Source organism: Mirounga angustirostris, unplaced genomic scaffold, assembly GCF_029215605.1.
Source record: "Mirounga angustirostris isolate CCGP_5_RB_7025 unplaced genomic scaffold, mMirAng1.0.hap1 SCAF_11, whole genome shotgun sequence".
NCBI lineage: Eukaryota > Metazoa > Chordata > Mammalia > Carnivora > Phocidae > Mirounga > Mirounga angustirostris.
Window position 1 is genome coordinate 5,474,745 of NW_026991719.1, and position 22,282 is coordinate 5,497,026.

Here is a 22,282-nt window from a genome sequence, read left to right on the forward strand (position 1 = left end):
CATAGGCTGCCTTTAGGTTTGATTGTTTCCTTTACTGTGCAGAAGCTTTTCATCTTGATGAGGTCCCAATGGTTTATTTTTGCTTTTGTTTCCCTTGCCTCAGGAGACATATCTAGTAAAAAGTTGCTACAGCGAATGTCAGAGAGGTTGCTGCCTGTGTTCTCTAGGATTCTAGACACGATTCCTGTCTCATATTTAGGTCTTTCATCCATTTTGAGCTTATTTTTGTGCATGGTATTAAGAAAGTGTTCCAATTTCCTTCTTCTGCATGTTGCCGAACAGTTTTCCCAACACCATTTGTTGAAGAGACTGCCTTTTTTCCATTAGATCTTCTTTCCTGCTTTGTCGAACTTCTCTCAAGTTTTAAAATGAATGATTGGGTGGCGCCTGGCTGGCTCAGTTCATAGAGCATGCGACTCTTGACCTCAGGGTCATGAGTTCAAGCCCCATGTTGGGTGTAGAGCTTACGTTAAAAAAACAAAATGACAACAAAAAACTTGCATTAAAATTTTGAAGAAAAAAAAAAAAGGAATGGTCAGATGCATTTCCAAACTAGTAATTTCTCCGTATTTTTAAATGCATTTATAAAGTTCAGTAAATGAAACTTTACCTTGTGAAGATCTAATGAGGTATTAAATCGTCAGTTGATAAGCATCATGATGTTAGACTGTTCTAGAAAAAGGAAATGTGTGTTAAACATTAGAAATGGTCCCTTCTCTCGGAAGTTCAGAGCTTGAAGCGTGCTGTTACTTGCACAGTGATAGGTGACGTGGAGGTGTATTTTCACACAAGGACAGTTGCTGGGGTGGGAAAGTGCACGTGTAGTTTGGGCACCAACATGGACATCAATCAGGAAAGCATTGGGTCCTCATGAAATAAATGAGCATACCAGTGGTGGCTTCTGTCTACACCTAGCAGGGTCCAGTCAAGAATCAAGGAGGGCTCTTCTGAGGAGCTTCTGTTCGTAAGGCTTGCTTTTGAATTCCTGAATTTCAACTCATAAGATCACTGGCATATTTCTTCTCAGTCTAGGAGATCCCTGCTCTGCGGAATGGCATGCCCCAAGCATGCTCTTGCTTCCTTCGGGCTCCCTCCCTAACGTCCCGCTCCCCCCACCGGCTGTACTCTGGTGTTCTGCTGCTTGCTCTCTGTGCCCCACTCTGACAGGTTCAGGACCTTGTCACCCCCGCTGTCTCCCCAAATCCTACCTTTTACTCTCCCTGCGATGGAGATTTACGACCCAGTCATAAATTCACAAATACGTGTCTTAGAAAGGAAGGGAGGTTGAGACCATCTTCAGTGTTCTTTGAATGTCTGAATAGTGTGTTATCCCAGCTGCCATCTTTTTGAGGGGCGGGGGTCTTGTTTTGGGGATCTAATGGAATGATCTCCTTGGAAGGCACCAGAGTGAGGGGAAAAGCTGGAAATCCGAAGCCACAGACTAAAGGCGGATACCATGGAGTTGTTTGTTCTGAGTTAGAGAAGAGCACAGCGGTGGGGCCAGGATGGGGTCCCTCCCAGGACCCCTGGCTCTGATGCAGGAGAAGGTTGGTGCTTGTCTGGGCACAAAGGTCCCGGGAGGAAGGTTAGGGAGAGAGTTTCCCCAAGCAATGAACAGTGCCAGGGGCCCACACGAGCCTGCAGGGAGCAGGAACAGGAGATAATGACTGACCCTCTCAAGTGCCTACCGTATAACAAATACTATACACACACGTGCCATGGAGAGAAATGGAAAAAAACATGTGGAATTCAGACCCAGACCCTGTTCCCCAATGGCCATTGGTTCACCAACCAACCAACAAGGGGGAAGGACTCGGAACTGTCCCGGCAAGGCAATGAGCTGTGCTCTTAAAGGGCTGAACCATTAGGGAGGAGGTCGTGATTGACAGCCACAGGCACATGGAGTAACGGTGGATCCGGGCATAACCCCAAACAGGGAGAAGTGCAGATTTCAGGTTTCGGGTTGAAAGACTGTGACCTCTGACCCTTGTTTTCCAAGGACTCTTTTCTTTCAGTCTCCTGTAAAGGACAACATAACTAGCTCTCTCTTCTTCTTCCAAAGGCATTTATTTTACCAGCGTGAGTGTTTCAAGGTCGGAAAAATTACCTGAAATGTTAAACGTGCAGTGTTTCCTTTCAGACAACTTCCTGCTGACTTTGAACTACCCACAAAGGAAAAGACTCATACTGATTAGGAGCTCCCAATGTGCTGACTATCCAAACAAACAGGAAGGGGCATCTCTCTTCAGTTGCGTGAAGCAGCAACAGAAGGCTCCTTGTATGACTGAGGAGGCATCAGTTAGGTCCTGTGGTCATACCCCTGAATAGTGCAGGTCCCCCTGATTCTCCTCCTGCCGTGCATTCTGCTTCAAGATGTGTCCGTACGTGTGGCAACATTTTCTTCCGACGCTAGCGAAATACAGGATGCACCGTTGCAGGTTTAAGTTGTTGCTTCCTGAAGAGACATATGAGCACGCATCTAGGGTTTAAATCTTTTTTTAATTATCGTTGAAAACATGTAGATGCCTGATTCTTTGTAGGTGAGGCTTTGCAACAGCTCATCCTCAAACCTTAATGGTGGGGTTCTGAATTCAGTTTAATTTTTAGTATTTTATTTCATTAACTCTGCTCCCAGAGTTTCCTTTTATTTATTTTTTAAAATGATTTTATTTATTTGAGAGAGAAAGCACAAATGGATTGGGGGGATGGCAGAGGGAGAGGGAGAGGCAGGCTCCTGCTCGACATGGGGCTCGATCCCAGGACCCTGGGATCGTGACCTGAGCCTAAGTCAGATGCTTAACCGACTGAGCCACCCAGGTGCCCCCAGATTTCCTTTTTAGAATAATGGACCATTTTCCTACTACTGCTTAAATAGCTCAGCACAAACTGTAGTTGTTGTAAACAGCACAAAGGTAGGATCTTGAAGTTCTTGCAGTTCAGCTGGGCTAACACTGAGATGTGGCAAGGATGCGTTCCCTCCCGGGGCCTAGGAGCAAGTTTGCTTTCTTGTTTCTTCAGCTTCTAGAGGCTCCCTTCATTCCAGCATTCCATGGCTTATGGGTCCCCTCCCCACACTCAGCCTCTAGTTCTGCTGTCACGCATCCTTCCCTGATTCCTACCCTCCTGCCTCCCTCTCACGAGGACCCTTGTGATGGCATCGGCCTGCTGGGTCAGCAGAATACTCTCCTCATCTCAGGGTCCTTCACTTAATCCCTCCTGCAGAGTCCCTTTTGCCATGTAGGGTGACATAGTGACAGGTTCTGGAGATTAGGACATGGACATATTTGGAGGCTGTTATTCTACCTACCCCAACGACATACGTGTGTGTGTATACATATGTACATATATGTATATTTTATATACAATAGATAAAATAACAATGCATGACTTTCGTATGGGAGAAAATAGATGGTGGACAGTTTGGAAATCATACTAATGTGTCTATATTAGTCTGCTCAGCCTGCCATAACAAAATCCCACAGATTTCATGGCTTGAACAACAAATTTATTTCCTCGAAGTTCTGGGTGCTGGAAGACCCAAGATGGAGGTCTGGCATGGTTTGGTGTATGAGCACTCTCTTCCTGGCTTGCTGGTGGCCACTTCTCAAAATGTCCTGACACGGACACAGAGAGACTATGGTCTCTTGTTCTTCTTCTTACAATGGCTCCAGTCTTATCAGATTACGAGCCTACCCATAGGACCCCACTGAACCTTTATTCTCTCCTCACGGGCCCTATTTCCAAATACAGTCTCACTGGGGATTCAGGCTTCCACATAAGAATTTGGGGATGTAGCGGTATCTATATCCACTTAGATTGGTGGGTACAGAAATAACTTAACCGGAAAGCTTGAAAACAATAGATTTTGAAACTGCAAAGCTATGACTTGAATACATAGAATTAGAACAAATCTCCAAGTGAGGTGTCCAAAGGCCACATCTACCAGAACTTTCACCCCATCAATGGCTGCCTGGACGTTGCCCAACTGTATAGTCTCCGGACGTATTTTGTTTTGGAATATGGCGATCATGATACCTGCTCTCCCTTCCCTAAGGGGTCGTTTCTGGGATAAAGGAAGACAACTCTCTGTTGTCAAGAACCCTGAGATGCTTTCTGAGTGTCTGTGGCTTTTCCAGATGGTTTCCGTGCTGGAAAATGCTTGCCCGCTTTGGAGAGAATCTGTTTGAGGACATGAGGCAGCATCATAGAATTTGCAGAAGCACTGGTATTGTTCTTGCCCCAGTCTTCTGTAAAGGGGAGAAAAAGAAAGGAGAAATAGCTACTTGGCACAGAGAAATGGCTTTTCCTTACAGAGAGATCCAGGACACCTCTGGGCAGGTGCCACCCAAGGCAGGAGGTAATGGCTCATCAGAAGGAGAAGAGAAAACCAGACTGAAGTTCCGAAATAATTGGTAGAAACTTAGGCTTATTGGGTTAACTATTTATCAGTACTTGGGTACTTAAATGCTCTTATTTCTTACTGTGCTTAAACCCAGCAGGTAGTATATTTTGGTAAATCTTATCCTATCATCGTAATAAAAAATAATTAAAAAAAAAAAAAGAAGTACAGTATTATCGAATCCGGTGCTGATGTCCAGGAACAACACTACGAATGCAAACAGCCCCCTGGCCAGTACGGCCATTCACCCAGTGGCGGCTTTTGAAGAAGCTGGAAAACGGTTCTAGGCCGATAACCAGTTTCTTGAAAGGTGGCCTTTGCAATTCTAAATTATGTGAGTTAATGTCACAGAACATATTTGATTAAAAGTTGGATATGCGAACCATCCTCTGGACCATTTCACCCTGAGTGATGCTTTTCGAAATGCGTATGCACATTGTCTTACAAAATCAGATTTAGATGAGAAAAGAATCTTAAAATGTCATTCCAATCTTCGTGAGGAGGGAGCATGATATCCTGTGACAAGGAACAAGCGTGAGCTCTGTTTCTTTATTGTCTACCATTCCAGTAGGTTAGTCTTCTCCAGTGTGTGTCGAAACATGCAGCTCTGAATCGGCTCCGTCAGAGTAACCTTATGCTTTAAGCAGGCTGCCACGTTAGGGGGCACTTTGATCTATGAGTAACGTTTTGCAAACACGATGAAACCGAGAGTCCCCTAAGTCTCTTGAACGTAATCAGGGACGCTAATAGGCTATGTCAGCAAGAGCAGGGAAAATCTTGGAACTGTAATGGAAAAGGTGGTTTATTCCCCCGAAGAATTCTGTAGAGCAATCTTACAAGAGAATCAGGTTATGCTGCACATATTTTGTGGTGGCGATATCCAACCTTGATTTATCGTCTCTTCTCCAACATCTCACTTATTCTCATTGCTTGAAACATCTTAGCTCAGGCCCCACTAATTTCAGGAGGATAGTATAAAGGGATCCTTATTAATTGTAGTGATATGCAGATGAATTGGCTACCACCTACTATAAGAAAAAGGAAATAATGAATCTCACTAGTTAAACCATCCAATAAGCTTCTGGGACACACTATTTCAAGTGAAATATAGCTCTTATATAAAGTATCTGGTGTATTGACAATCTGCCTTATTTTAGGGGAGAAAAATCAATTAAATAGACATTTATCAGGTTTTCAATAATGCAATACTGTAATTCAAATCTCTTCTTGACGTCACCGAGCAGTAACAATTTATGGCATGATAGGTATTGTCTTGCAAATTACAGATAAATCTTAACTCTCAGACGTACACTGGCCTGTGGAAATGCCTCGCTTTCTGCGTTTGCCACCCATAATTCAGTAATTAGCTTACAAGATACCGTCTACATATTGTGAAATACAGTGGTGGGAGGTTATTGGAAGATCCAATGATTGGTTTGGTTAAAACAAGGAAATCTACGGAGGTGATAATAAGAAATCAGATGGTGGCCTCAAGGAAAAGACTTGGTTTCCCCTACGTGTTCTTGAGAGTTAGAGACACCTGCCACGGTCCTCCCTCTGATACTTAGAGGCCAGTGAGCACCGCTGCATTGGTGTGTCCACCACGGTGTGAAGACGTGAGGGAGGCGTCACCACTCACTGCACTGAAAACTGAAGTATACTTTCTCTCAACTCCTCGTTGGTTCAAGACGAAGTCAGAGCCTGGCGCTCCTCCATTCATAGCCTGCCAGTGACTTCCCATGTCTCCCGGAACCAAAGTCAAGTCCGCGATGGCCGACAACGCTCCAGGAGATGGGCCGATGCCCTGTCTGCAACCTCCTTGTTCATTCAGTTCAGCTACGTGCTCTTCCTCACTCTTTTGTGAATAACCTGAGCTTCCTCCTGCCTCTGAGACTTTCCTCTTAGGTCCTTCTGCCCAGAGCACTCTCTCCAGACACCTACTTGACTTGGTCCTTAATGTCCCAAGATCTGGGATCAAGTGTCATTTTATCAGAAGAGACTGACTACACTCTGCAACACAGCCCACCCTCTTCTCTGCTAAGCTTCCTGTCCCTATGCACTCCTTAACTGCTCTCTGTATCCCCCTAAAATTCATAGTATTTCAGAGTGTGCTTGCTTTTGGAGATAGGGGAGATAGGGTCTCTAAAGAGGTAGTTAAAATGAGGCCATGAGGGTGGGCCCTTTCCCATATGACTAACGTCCTTCTAAGAAGAGATTAGGACACACAGAAAGACACCAGAAGTGTGTGCCCACCGAGAAAGGCCGTCTGAGGACACAGCAAGAAAACTTGCCCCCACCCAAACATAACGGGGTAATAAATAAGGCTTACTCACTATATGCAGGACACTGTACCGCTGACTTGCCATGCGTTATGCCATCTGATTCTCATAATAACTCGGTGAGGTTGGCATTATCATTGGCCCTTTTTATTCAAGGAACCAGGTTGAGATCTGACCAAGTTCCCAGAAATGATGAGTGGCAGAGCTAGGAAGGGAAACGGCTTTACTTGAATTCTGCCACTTCGGTCTTGACTGTGGTGCCCTGTTGCCTCTTGATATTACCTGAAAGAAGACAAAAATCAAAAGTCGCAGGGTTTGGACCCAGAGAGACATGTGTTTGAGTCCTGGCTCTGCTTCCTAGCACATCTGGACTTGCACTCACCGCGTCTGACATGCCTACACACAGGAAGCACGCCAGTACCGTTTGCTTCTGTTAATATCAAATTATTTTTATTAAAATATCCTGAGATGGCCATTTGCAACAACATGGTTGGATCTAGAGAGTATAATGCTAAGTGAAATAAGTCAGTAAGACAAAGACAAATACCATATGATTTCACTCATATGTGGAATTTAGAAAACAAAACAAATGAGCATAGGGAAGAAAAAGGGGAGGAGAGAGAGAGAGACAAATCAAGAAACAGACTCTTAACTATGGAGAATAAAGTGGTGGTTGCCAGAGGGGAGGTGGGTGGGGAGATGGGAGAAACAGGGGATGGGGATTAAGAGCACACTCATCATGATGAGCCACTGAGTCACGTATGGAATTGTTGAATCACTATATTGTACACCTGAGACTAATATAACACGGTATTTTAACTGTACTGGAAATCAAACAAAAAACTTAATAAAAAAATATTCTGAGATGATGTTTCTCTGTGGCAAGAGCTTTATGGAATATACTTACTCAAAATCATTTCGATCCCTAAACTACTGACCAACAGGAATTTTCCAGTGATGCGACTGCATTTTACATCATTACTTACATGCTTTAAAATTAGTTGAATTTGAATCACTTTCACACGTGAGCCCTTAGATCCTCCGGTGAAGTTTTCCATGAATGTCTTTATGTGCCAAAGAGTGAAGGAGAGGTATATAAAGTGAATATTGGCCTATCTGTTTGAAACTTATTACTGCTATTATGAATTTATTCCAGTCAATATTGCCCATCTTTGCAAATTCAGCACATGATGTCATGTATATTACCAAAGGGCCATTTTCTTTCCAAGGATGACTTTAAGATATATTTGAAATGAAGTGAGGGCTGTGAATGGTCAGATACAGTAATAATTCCTTTGGGTAACATTTCTTTTGAAATACCAATGTATAAAATGATCACGGCTATCATTTTTATAAAAGGAGATGGTTTCATTTTATGCATAGCCTCTAATAGCCTCAGAGTCCCCTTTTTTCCCAATAAAGCGAAGAAAATATATTTCTTCTCCATCATTTTGCTGAAATGCATAGTATTTGAAAATGTATATGTGCATGGATTCTGGGAAACAAGAACCAGAAATCGATTTTTTTTGTCCCCTTTCTTTAAAAAAATGCCTTTACAAACATTTTGTTGTTGTTGTTGTTGTTAAAATGGAACATTTTACCACATAGTAGGCGAAGGGGAAAAATCAGAGATTTTCAAAATTATCATCTTTGAGGCCTAATATATGTAAACTGTACAAATCTGTGTGAGATTCAGTGGTATATTACTTAGGAATATATCTATGTTACTATCACTCTGGACAAAATATAAATATTCCCAGGACCCCAGAAGACTCTGTTTTGCTCCTTTTCACTCAGTATCATCTTCTCATCCAGAGTCACTATCATACATCCACTGACACAGATTAGCATTGCCTTTCATGACCTGTAGATAAATCGTCACGCAGCGCGCTTTTGATTCTGGCTCTCACTTGCTCGTCATTATGTCCCTGAAATCTGTTCATGTTCTTCCATGCAGTGGTAGTTCATTGTATTTTTATTATTACTCGGTAGTGTTTTTTGTAAAAACATCTTGCGGTTGGTTTTATCCATTGTATTGTTGGTGATGATCTGGGCTGTCCCAATAAAGGCGCGATGAATGCGCTCCTGCCTTTGTTGGACATATGTGTGCAGTGGTCGTAGCTACACGCCCCAGAAGGAGACTGCAGCCTGTGGGGTCACTCGGTGTTTGGCTTTAGTTGGCACTCCCACCGGCCATATGAGTGGTTTCCGTCCCTTCACGGCCATGTGGATGCTTGACCGGTCTTCGACTTGTTGCGATGTCATCCATTCTAGGGGCTGCACAGTGGTATGCATTCTGGCTTTCATTTGCGTTTTCCTGCTGAGTCACGATGTGGCAGAACTTTTCAGAAGCTTATTGGTCATTCAGAAATCCTCATTTGGAAAGTGTCTGTTCAGGTCTTTGGAAAACGCTTAATTCGGTTGTCTTTTTTTGTGGTTTATGGGAGTAGTACCTTACGTACTACGGATCCTGGCTTTAGTTTTGTTTTGTTTTTTTGAGACTGTGATGTCCTACATTCTGTGTTATCCTTTAACTTTTATATTGATGTCTGCTGATGAGCATAAAATTCTTAATTTTAATGAAAACCAATTTACCATTTTTTTTCTTTTATGCCTGCTGCTTTGTGTGTCCTAGTTAAAAATTGTCATACACCACAAGTTCATAAACATACTCTCCTGGTTTTTGCTATACGTTGCACTATTTGCATTTTACAGATGGTCTTTGATCTATTTTATATCAACTTATTTGATGTAAAGGTACTGATTCCTTTTTTTAAAATATCGATATCCAGTGGAACCAAAATGACTTAATTAGAGTCCTTTCACACAGCAAATTGATGCGGTGCCTTCTCGTAAGTAAGCTGACTGTGTAAATGGGTCATCCTACAGATTCTACACTGTTATTCATGGATCTTTTTGTCTACTCTTGTGCTACTTTTTTCTTGTTTTATGTGTTTTACAAATGTGCTACTGTCTTGATTACTGTAGCTTCATTGTATGTCTTCATATCTGGTAACTTAAACCCTTGACATTGGATCTTCAGGAGAACCTTGGCTAATCCAGGCCCTCGGCTTTCCATATAAATGTTAGAACTCCACTTCTCAATTGCCACAGAAAACCTGGTGAAATACGGATCGGGATTACACTGAGCCTATAAATCAAGCTGGGGAGAATGGGTACCTTAAAAATAATCGAGTCCTCCAATCTATAAACATGATCCCTTTCTCTACTTAGGTCTTCTTTAAATTCTCTCAGCACTTTTTTTGTTGTTTCCTATGTAAAAGTTTTCAATAATTAGATTTATTTCTTGGCATTTGGTATCTTTGATGTTGCTGTAAGTTGTACCTATTTATATATTTATTTGTTTCCTGACGTGTGAGTTTCAAGTTCGTTGTTGTTTGTATCATTTTCAGGTTCTTGTAAATCATGAAAGAACTCTTTAACCTGAACCCTGGTGGATCTTCTCATATCTCACACCAGTCCAACCACACACCATTTCAGGACTAGTTACTCTGAAGCAGAGCTGTGATCGTAACATTTTCTTACCAAATCTTCATAGCATTCTAGTATTTTTAATTGTCACTGCCCTTTTTATCCAGCTTTGTCTCTGCTGCTTCCTCTATATGTGCTTTAGACACAAAATCAGAATGTCCACCACAACACGGCTTGGATGTGCCCTTGGTTCATGCTGGTTTTGCTTACGGAATCTCTCTCCATATTTGCTTCTTTTGTATCTGTTCCTGAGGAAATGTGTAGGTCATCACGTGGTTTTAAATAAGCTATCTTATGAACCCTCAACCAAATATAACCAAGTGCTTCTCCAAGATCACGCAGTTCTTTTCCAAGTCAGGGGAGCCTCAGTTGGTTAAACGTCTGTCTGCCTTTGGCCCAGGTCATGATTCTGGGGCCCTGGGATCAAGACCTGCATCGGCTCCCTGCTTAGCGGGGCATCTGCTTCTCCCCCTTTGTACTCCCCCTCCCTCAAATAAATAAATAAAATCTTTAAAAAAAAAACTTTTCCAAGTCATATAGTTCACATTTTTCATTGCATCACGTAGACTACTCATGGGAGGACATACTTTCCCCTAAATGTCTTCTGACGTAGTGCAGTCCATCCTTATATCCCTAATAGTATGCAGCACAGTCTTGGGCTCACAGTTGTTACTTAATAAATATGTGTTCACTTTAATTTTAATAAATGCAACTAGGGAACTATAATGTGCTGTGCTATCTTTTTTGTTTGAGTTTTGTCAGCCGTGGAACCCCCCCAAAAAAATCTTTTGAAGTGCTAAAACGAAAAATAGGCAAAACTCCATTTTGCTCTGCTTGAGTATCATTAAAGAATTCTGAACCTTCCGTTTTTTAAAAGCATATAATTTATGTGTATTATAAAACCACGCTTTGTTTTCACAAGTCAACATCGTTAATGCAGTCTGTCAGAGTGCATTCTCACTAAATTGCTTTGATGAACACGCCAGCCCAGTCACTTTCTTTTAAGGGGAAGAGAAGAAAGAAAGAAAGAAAAAAAAAAAAAACTTCTGCAGCAGCAAAAAAGAAAGTAAATAGAACAGGTCTAGACTTTGCTGCCTATTTTTACATCCCAGGTTGCAAATAATTTGGCCGAACATTCTCATGAGCCAGGATTCTACCTCAAAATTTGCAATTCAAAAGCTCTATCTTTGTTTTGTAAGCGATATGTAGCACCGATTTCAGCTTCTGCCCCATGTACTCAGTCATTAACAGGTCCTGAGCCTGTACAGACTTGAAGTAATCGTAAACGTACAGCTAGGAAGGCCGTCCTCGGCCTGCCCAGCCTGAGCCCCAGCACTGGGAGGTACTGCGCAAACCTCTCTTCCCAATACACCCCCACCCCAAGATCTCACCCGCAAGACCTCAAGCACGAGGTCTCGGCTACTTTTGAAAAGGCTCTTCGGTACGCAGGAGTTGGAATAACTAATAGAACCTAGTAAAACTTTCTGCATATATTTTCCTAGAATATTTAAAACAAAATTATTAGTTTCCCTCCCTACCAGAGGTGGAGGTGGTGGTTTCTGTAAAAATGTGGGGAAAATGAATAGCAGAGACATGCATTTGCTGTCTGTCTTCACTGGAGCTCTTGATGAATTGAGCCTTACCCCAAAGCATGTGGATTCAAATAAATAAAATAAGACACCTTGTCTCATTATGTATCTTTATAAGCATGTCTGTGGGTGGGCGGGTGAAAATATTCAGTCTTACACACACACTTAGAGAAGATCACTTATACCGGACTTTGGTACTCAGCAACTCTAGAATGCCCTTCACTTCATTCACTTCAGTCCAATCTCTCCACAAAACACGGTCAGGTTTGGAGGGAGATTCTCTCTCTGGAACTTCCACATTTCACTTGATTCCTAACTGGGGTCTCCTTGGAGAGAAATATGAAAAAAAGGATTTATGAAAGAGAGCTACCACATTCTTACATAACGCAAGTGGCAAATAAAGAAAAATCATCAGTGAATATTTTATTGTGTGGACACCTATAGTCACCACGATTTTGTCCTACTTTATACCTGGAAATCAATGTCAACCTGACATTTTTTGTTTACCTCATTTCACCAGGGTAAAAAATGCCCTTCTAGTAAAGCAGCAGTCAGAATGTCCTTGCTCTGGGTCTGAAAGACATGGCTCAGGATTTCTTTCAAAAGCTTAAGAAGTTGCAGCAGACTGATGCCCTTGATTTGCTATGTGTCGGAAGGAAACATGACGGGGAAAGGTTAGTAAACGGAGACACAGGCTGGGGGATGGAACGCAAGGCCACGGCCTGTCAGGGTGGTTCTGGAAACCCCACAGCTTACAGCACGCAGGCACTTCCCTCCCGTGGTGATGCTTTGATGACTTCTGAATGGTCTTTAATGCCTCCTCAGGATCTCCAGAAGAAATTCACACCCTTGCATTTGAGATTCAAGACTTTGCAAAATGCTGCGGGAGACGTGAAAAGTAGATAAAGATAGTCTGCCTTTCAAGACTTATATAGTTTGGTCAAGCTTGTTGTGTACTCTCCCCTCCTAGTGCTTCTCCCCGTGAAGGGACTGTTCCGTCAGCCTGGTCAAGTCTCTGGAGCATGATCATCTCCTTCCACATACTCCACATGACCAGCCCCACTCCCATACCACACCCAAAACCCATGGATTCCTTACCACACAGAATAACAGCCTCCTCTTTGAATCCTGGGTCACCCCCTTACCATCATGGTGCCAGGCTCATCTCAGGGCAGAAAAACACTTCCCAGCTATGCCCTCATTGGACAATCTTGCCCTTTCTCTAAAGCAGTTGTGGGAATATTTCCTAGCAAACCCCTTCTCTGGAGGCAGGGAGGCCTGGGAGATAAGATTCATTGTGACACAGACAGTTGTTGAGTCACAGCGATGGAATGTACAATTTTTTTTTTTTTTGAGAAGGATGTTACTGTCCTCAATATGATTATAAAATACATGGTGATTAAAGATGTTCAGTTACCAAGTGTTTCATGGTCTTAGTCCAGCTGTGTGTGTCCCAGTGTAAACAGTTATTTCCAGACGTGAAGACTTGAGAAAGATGTGCAAGAGCATAAAGGTCTGGGCTGCGCCATATGCAATGGTTTAAGACTGTAGAACCCACACCTTACACTTTGGAAAGCCTGCAGAGGCCGTGCCAAAATCCCTAAGGGTAGGAGCCCCACCTGTGTTATTCAGCATTGTATTTATAGAATTCTGTGTTGGAAATGAGCTTTTCTCTCAAATATCTGGTAGATACTCAGTGAGTGAATGAATAAATGTGAATAAATAGAGAGCCAATTCTGGTGGTGTGATGAAATCCATCCTTTGGGACCAGAAGCAAAGGTTCCCCCTGCATGGTGTAGTGGGAGGCATTCCTCTAGGGAGGGAGGGGTTTCCTGTTCCCAACTGACCTAGAGAAATGCAGATTGAAGGACAGAAATGAGAATCAAGAGAAGAAACGTTTGACTCAGTTGAGCAGGGGATTCCTTCCCCCTTTTGGCTTTATGGTAAATTCAGTTCTGGGGAGGGAGGTGTTCCTGGGTTCCATGGGTGTTCCTCGAGTTTCTAGGCTATTCTTGACAGGGAACTGGGTTCCAGTTGCTATTCTGATGAATGAAGATCAGCTGGGCCAGTGTCTTCATATATCCAAACTAATCTAATCTTCAGAAAACTGAAGCTTAGTCACTCTATATTCCTTGTCCCTTGACCCTGAGCCCCATACAGACTGATTAAAATCTGTCTGTTCTGTGGGTCATTTCCAGCTTGTTATTTAAAACCTCTTTGGTCATCTGAGGCCCATCATTCTTACTTAGATGCAGGCCCCTGAAGGACAACAGCCATGGCTTATTCTTTTTCTTCTTAAAGATTTTATTTATTTGAGAGAGAGAGAGCACGAGCAGGGGAGGAGGGGCAGAGAGAGAGTGAGAAGCAGAGTCCCCGTTGAGCAGGGAGCCCGATGTGGGACTCAATCCCAGGACCCTGGGATCATGACCTCAGCCGAAGGCAGATGCTTAACCAACCGAGCCTCCCCAGGCACCCCCATGGGTTTATTCTTTATGGTTCATAATGCCTAACACAGATAGACCTTGTCCTAGTACGTATTCATATACATTTATTTTGTTTTTCTTATTTAGGTTTTGTAGTTTGCTTCATTGGGCCCCTTACTCAAGCAAACTAAGCCAACGTGAGACTTTCTGCATCCTATTCATTTCTCAACCAGCACGTCAACCCAATGACGGGTAGGTCCCTGTTCCTCATTTGTGAACGACTGTATGTTACTTGGGCACAGCATAACTTAGAATCGATCTATCATCTGAATGGTTCTTTGACATCTCAGTTCTCAGTAGCGTTTTATGGTCACAGTAGCTCTGGATACAGTTATACCTGTAGAGTTTGTCGTTAACTCCTTCAACAAGGAGGGAATGCCTTCAACAAGTTCATGAGGGAAGCCAGGAATGGAGTGGTTCTAGTCACTGAAGGAATCTGTGGACCGTCTTCCATTTCCACAGGCCTGGTATGAGTTTGGGCAGCGTCTACCTTATTTGACATCATGGTCAAGTGGAGCTAATATTTATCTTCTTCAAGTTACGCCCTTTACATGCTCCACATGCTTACGTGTCATTAATATTTGCAACATGCTTGAAGTTCCTGGGATTCCTGTGCAGACTTCAAGTATAGCAAAGGACAGTTGGAATAGAGTGAACTCGAAGGCTTTGCAAATGGGCAGCTTGGGAGCATTTCAAAGGCATAGCTAATAATAGCACATGGCTAAGGTGATCTGGAAGCTTCTCTGAGTTCCCTTTGACATCCATTTGCTGGGGATTAGGTTTACATGTTGAGACTCAATTAAATTTCAGGGATCTCAGATCCTGAAAATTAAAAAATCGAATAAGATTATATTTTTTTCTTTAAGATTTTATTTATTTGAGAGAGAGAGAGAGAGAGAGTATGAGTGGGGGAGGGGTGCAGGGAAAGGGAAAAGCAGGTTCCCCAGTTGAGCAAGGAGCCAGATGTGGGGCTGGATCCCAGGACCCTGGGATCATGGCCTGAGCCGAAGGCAGACGCTAAACGACTGAGCCACCCAGACACCCCTGAGATTATCTTCAGTAGTGCTCCCAGTTTATAGATTCATGATTTATCCGTGAACAGTGAAAAACCCTAAACCTTATCTGCTTTGGAATATAAAGCATTCATTCTTATCACAGAGTGACAACTCCCCTTCTAAACCCCACAATTTCAGGAAATACGCTGAATTTTTCTCTTTTCACAGAATATTTGACAATAACATGTGACCTTAGCAAATCCAATATGGCCAATATTTGACTCTGCTATGACACTAAAATCTAAGGATACTTTTATTGTAATTATTCTGTTTAAAAATTTTATTTTTTCAGCATTTAGATGTAAGTAGTGCTCTCATGTAAAGTAAACGCGGGCTCACAAACATTATCTTATCTTGCATATTTTGCCACCTCACAAGATGACTCATGTAAGATTAGCTATGGGCTTGAGTAAATATTCATCATAAACAATATATTATTTTGTAGATTTATAGCAAATGCCCCACATTGTTTTAGTTACTAATAAACACTAAACACTCATGTTTTTGTCTCACAGAAACATTTCTGTGTTAGACTCTGGCAAGTGGATTGCTAGCAAGTGCCAGAGAACTCCAAGGGACTGTGGACACCATGATTTCATTTGAATATGGTTTTGTTTGTTGCTGTAAAATATTACAGTGAAGGGGTGCCTGGCTGGCTCAGTTGGAAGAGCATGTGACTTGATCTCAGGGTCGTGAACGTGAGCCCCACATTGGATATAGACATCACTAAAAAAATGCATAAACTTAAAAAAAATAAAATAAAATATTACAATCAAGAGCCAAGTATACAAAAAACAAGATTTGGGCAGTATTTGTATTCTTGTATAAGTAACGTTAGACACCAAATGTTTAAGTGGATTGTAGGCAAATATATATGATTTTATTTACATATGCATTATATGGTATATTTATATATATTCTATATTATATAATATTAGGTATGTATAATCAAGATATATATATATGGTGATATATGATCTCATCTATATATATTATTTCTGGTGACCAGCAAAACAGATAAAACAGAAGAGCAATGATTATCAGAAGCCAAGACGATGATCATAAGAAGAAGCCAGCTCTAATTTTATCTCCGCCACCTTGCTGAAACATGGGTAAGCCCTATGTTTCTAACTGACATGAGCGCATCTGCAAAGGTCACATCCTCTGTAATTGTGGATTTCTTACTGCAGGCTTAATTCTCAGCTTTTTGGCCACATCCCTCGCACTGAACACAAGGAAACGTTTAATAGAGTGTGGGTGAGCCTGTCATATCCTCTCTTTGAGTATGAGTTAATGAGGAATAAAAAGAAGGAAGATTAATAGAAACCAGGTTCTCACAGTTGCAAACCAGAGTCGGGACTTTGTATAAACCCAGAGAAAGAAGCTTTCTAACAGTAATCGTGAAAATTCTGACCTTTAAACATGAATATCCAAAAAAGTAAATGATTGAATCAACTCAGGCACTAGAATGGCTGAAATGGCCGTTGACCACAGAGAGCTGATAATTCCAGTTCTTTTAGACACTGGGGCTAAATTACCACTTGACATTTTAAATTATTGCTCAGGAAGGTAGTTGTAAAGAATTGCCTGGTGATTTGTTTTTGTTTTGTGGGGGTTTTTTGTATGGTCATCTCACCTTAAAATTACAGAATGCTGTCAGCGAGAAAAACTTTTTTAGATACAATAGCTTGATTAATGAGCGAGGTAGGAATGAGTCATCTTCTGTCTGTTTTCATTTTCTCCCTCAGCCCCACAGTATTGTGCATTTCAGGAGGTTATTGGTCTTACTCTGCACTGGCCATTCTGAATGATGATAGTGTGTTACTGCCTTAGTCTGTTCGGGCAGCGACCGCAGAACACCACAGACTGGGGGCTTATAAACAACAGACATTTCTTTTCTTTCCCACAGTGCTGGAGACCAAACGTCCCAGGTAACGGGCATGGGCACATTCAGTATCTGGTGAAGGCCGGCTCCCTGGGTCAAGGATAGGTGCCTTCCTGCTGTGTCCTCACATGGAGGAGGGTATGAGGGAGCTCTCTGGGGTCTCCTTGAGAAGGGCGCTAATCCCACTGACGAGGGTGCGACCCCCGTCATCAATTCAATTTGATGTAATCACCCCCAGGGGACCGCATCTCTGACACTAGGGCTTACACTTTCAACACATGAATGGGGAGGGGGCCGGTGGCAATAGCAGTTATATATGGGGTTTTGAAAAACTGTTCCTATATGTTATCCCGTTACCGCTCTGACAGGCGTAGACACACTGTGAGACAGACAGCATGGAGAGTCAAGATAAACACAGTTGGGGGGAGTGAGACTCAATCTATATTACATGAATCATCTCCCCAGGTACAGACCAGGAGAGTTTCAAGGCCAGGACAAAATCGGTGATCTGCGACAAAAGCGATTTGGTCCCTCTCTTTTGGTGTTTCAAATGATAAGTAACACAGGAAGACGTTCATCAAAAAAAAGTTGTATGAACATCCATTTGTGAGAAGCAAAATGTTGAGGATTATTGGCTCCTTAAAGTAACAGCCCAAAGATAGCCATATAGAAAGGGATTTAAAAACTGTGTGATCGATTGCCTGGGAAAATGTCACTTACGTTTTTTCCTCAGCATGAAAACGGAACAGCTGTTTTAAACCGTGAGTATTCATTAATTCACTATTCATTCACCCGTTTTACCATGAGTATTTGTTAAGCAGTTACTGTGTGCCAAGGATGAAACACTGGGGAGAAGAGAGTGAGTAACACCAAAAATCCAAACAAACATCCTATTTTCTGCATCATGGAATATGTAACGTCTTGGTAAATCAGAGGTTAAGAAAATGATTTTTAAAATGTGAATTATGTATCCATTACCCGACAAGATGGAGTAACTCGTGGGGCATGCTTCTGGGAATCAATGAATCATGTTCTATGGGAGTAACGTTAAATGGAGATCAGATAGAGTCAAGTGAAGATTTCTATGTCAAGACAAAGTCACCTAAGGCAGTTCCTCAAACACCCTTGAAGAAAATGTAGCTCTGTGGTGCTGTGCTTAGTCACCCCTGGGACTAAGATCTCAGTGCCCACCATATCATATTTTCTCTGCTGATTGACTTAAAAAACTTTAAGGTGGTTTATTAAATTGCAGTATCTTTGACTTACATTTCGGGGATTTTTATTCAGCTTTCTTCTGTGTGGATGTAATTTATACATGTGCGTTTATCATTTGATTGAAGTAAATTACTGTTTACTCAAAGTCAATTAACCAAAATATAGCTCTTGTTTTATGTTATTTAAATCTGTGCTGTTAAAATAGCACCGGAAAATGTGTACCATGCAAGAACATCACAATTCCATATGACTCTGACCTCTAGAAACACATTTTAGAAAAAAGGCTGAAAAATGTGTCATAGCTGGTTTTTGTTTTCCCCTGACAAGAACAAAGACAGATATACCTAGAGATTTATTAGCACAACATGCTTTTGTGGCAAAATTAGCAGGAATCTAACCTTTGAGATTTACAGAAAGCAAAACAAAATAGGGAAAAAAAATCTTTTCAGTTAACCCTATCATTCACAAGATAGAGCATTTGAGAAAACAAAGTGAACCACTGAAGATTTAGGCACTGGTTCAAATGTTAGATGGCTAGGATACTTCGGGGAAAGGAGTTTTAGGTCTACCTCAGAAATAAAAACAGGGCGCCTGGGTGGCTCAGTTGGTTAAGCGACTGCCTTCGGCTCAGGTCATGATCCTGGAGTCCTGGGATCGAGTCCCGCATCAGGCTCCCTGCTCGGCGGGGAGTCTGCTTCTCCCTCTGACCCTCCTCCCTCTCATGCTCTCTGTCTCTCATTCTCTCTCTCTCTAATAAATAAATAAAATCTTTAAAAAAAAAAAAAAAGAAATAAAAACAAATTTGAATGATAAAAACCAAAATTCCTAAAAACAAAATTTAAAATTCTGGTTTTGATCCATATAGCCACATAAATGTTAAGCTTAGTGGAATTTGAAAGCAAAAAACAAAGAACTGATATGTTAATCTCTTACATGCTTTTCAGCCACAAGGAATTGCTTAAGACTAGAGAATGAAGACTAAGCAAGGTCCTAATTTTCTTGGTTTTGGACTGACATTTTTAGTGTAACGTAAGGATTTTTCGCTCTGCTAGAATCTTACTGCCAACTAACAGTAAAATGATCATGCATACAGAATGGGCAAAACCAGAAAGGCAAGCATCTCATTGGTATTTATTCTTAGCAAGATTGTGTCTCTGTCCAAATATGCTGTAATAATGTCAAAAACACAGTAGCCTTAGGTGACTGTGTGAGTGCCAGAATTGTTCTGGTTCAAATAGCATTTCTTTTGAGTCCTAGAGCAACTGTCTATCTAGAGTACTCTTGCAGGAAGCCAGTTTATTTCCCCTGAAACAGAAAGAAAGGCAAGTCCCATGAGAGACCAAACCAGAGGCACAGTTGACTTCTGTGTCCTCTGTCCTGAGCAGCTTCCCGTCCTGTCCAACTCCGGCACAGGGGAGAATTCAGCCCTGCCTGAGGCCAGAGCCAGTCCTGGTTATGGCTGCTGGCATTGTGGAAGCCCAGCGCTGCCCACACTTGGGATTTGGAATGGGTCTTGCTGTAGGTACCCTATGGATCTGCAGTAATCCATCCAGCTGGCTCCTCTCCCAGGACGCAGATGCCCACCAGCCTCCCTGCTCCCAATGGGCATTCTGCTCTGAACCCGTCAGTAATGGGATGGAGCACAGCCCTGCCTCTTTCGGGTCACTGGACCATCCAGCTCTCCCGGCCTCCCCCCATCGGTTCCTTCATTCTGAACAGTTCCCTTAGGAACATCTCATTAATACCCTGGAGCCCTCAAGTTTTCAGGCCAGGAAGCCCCAGACGCTTCCTCACGTGGGCTTATAGGGGATGGGAGAATGAGCACATTCAGTGACCAGCTCTCTTGGAGTCACGTTGTCTTTGTCGGCACATCTTCCAGAACGTTGGCTCTGGAAAGGAACATGTGGCCACCATCAGTTTCTGGAGCCCTGGGATGTCTGGGAACAGTTTCCAGCACAGTCTTCATAGGCAGCAAGAAGCAGAGCTGGTAGACACGTGTGCTCTGTTGGCTGCATCGCCCTGATCGCCTGCCAGACCCGGGATAGAGTATGTTGAGAACTTCACTGACTCGGTGTTGACACAGATTAAGGTCTAATTTTGCTTCATTTTGTATCATCAAACCTCAGGTTATGTAAGCACAGTCCTTCTATAACTTCACGCAGGGTGAGTTATAACACAAAAATGTGTTGAAAATGCTCCAGAAGACCTCCTACCAAGATGGTTATGTTTGTGGCCGATTTTTGTGCAGCCCCCTTTAAATCACGTGTCTCCACCGATCTTGGGGGCTCACGTCTCCCTAACAGGGCTGCACATTGAGCAGAGATTAATTACTTCCAGGAGGCCATTCTACCCAATAATTCTTGATGGGAAAAGGAGCATTTGAAATACCGACTGTACAATTTACAGTTGGTGGTGAAGTCTTCATTTTGGTACCAGCTGTTCTGTGTTAGACATTTTCACACTACAAACAGCTCCAGAATGGCACATAGCTGGGAATTGTATGTGGTGTTTTATCACTCTTTATCCGGGAGAGGAAATATCATTGTCCTTTACTGCAAGAGCACCTGGGGAGTTAGTCAGTTTTGGGTAAAGAAGAACACACCGAGCCAAGATTCTAGAATCGAATCTGAAAAACATCATTTCTATAGTGTTGCTGCTTGCTCGTGCAATAAGTTCTCGTACAATTCATGGTACCATCCCAAAGGGCAAGGAGAAGGACAGAAATCAAGCAGAGATAACCCACTTTTATCGCTTTTGTCAATTCAGGTTTCAAAGTTTTTTAAAGAAAGAACTCTGTAATTTACGAATGTGTGAGAACAGGTTAGTCTGTGGAGTAGCCACGGTAAGGCATGATGGTCTTTTTATTGGAACAAGGAAGGACGGGTATTGTCTGCATCCTGCCCTCAGAAATCTCACAGGATATTGCAGAAGATACACACAGTGTGTCCTCGTTATGGAGTCCATGTGTGCACGTCTGCTTACTTGCTAACGTTTATTTGTAACCCCCAAACCAATACTTTCATAGTCATACATGGACATGCCAAGTGGTAAAAATTTCTCATCGATAGACACCCACATTCCCAGCTGAGTTGGAACAAGTCTGTGCTTTGCCTTCCTCTTTCAACTCTTGTACTGTAAACAGGTGTCCTTTATGAGGTCTAATGTTCTCGGGTTTGTGTTTTTGGTTGGTGATTGCAGAGCTTACAGTGACCCCTGAACATAGTGCTGACGTGCTGTCCAGTGTTCCTGAGTGTAAGGCGGCCGTGTGTGCCCTCTGAGAAAATAGGTGTGAGATAAGTTTAGTTCAGCCATGAACTGCTGATTACCTGTCCAGTGTTGATTACCATCCAGTGTTGATGGATGTGCATTCAGTGTGGATGAATCAACAATAGATATTAAATAAGGAATCTGTCATTTTTTAACTGTTTCGTTTCTTTTTTTCTTTTCTTTAAGTAATCTCTACACCCAACATGGGGCTCAAACTCATGATCCTGGGATCAAGAGCCAGAGGCTCCACCTACTGAGCCAGCCAGGTGCCCCTAAATAAGGAATCTTTAAGTGGAAAGACACATAAAACAAGGTAATGTATTGATCAGTTGATGAAAATGACCAGAGGCTTGCAGGCACCCTGCCCTGCATTTCCCTTAGGAGCAATGGTTCATGATTTGCAAATTCAGTATGCATGGTGATTTAGACAACATCACTGCCACAGATAATAAGAATTGACTCTGTGTGTTTGTGTATGTGTGTGTGTCTAGGGATGTATGTGTATGTGCATTCATGTATGCATATATGTGTCCATGTATGGTATTATACTACTGGAAATACACACAGATATCATGGAAACACATAAAATAGCCCACACCTGGGAAAGGAAGGGTATAG

General features: G+C 42.4%; 1 protein-coding gene across 1 annotated transcript in view; it reads left to right on the plus strand.

The window, feature by feature from the left end:
* The window catches only part of LOC123851370 (uncharacterized), a 423,494-nt gene that overhangs the window by 372,676 nt on the left and 28,536 nt on the right, over positions 1-22,282 (plus strand). The window contains exons 6-8 of the mRNA XM_064573700.1: positions 14,330-14,434; positions 16,307-16,409; positions 21,851-21,977. The gene's annotated coding sequence lies outside the window, so the exon portion shown is untranslated. The remainder of the gene's footprint in view (positions 1-14,329; positions 14,435-16,306; positions 16,410-21,850; positions 21,978-22,282) is intronic.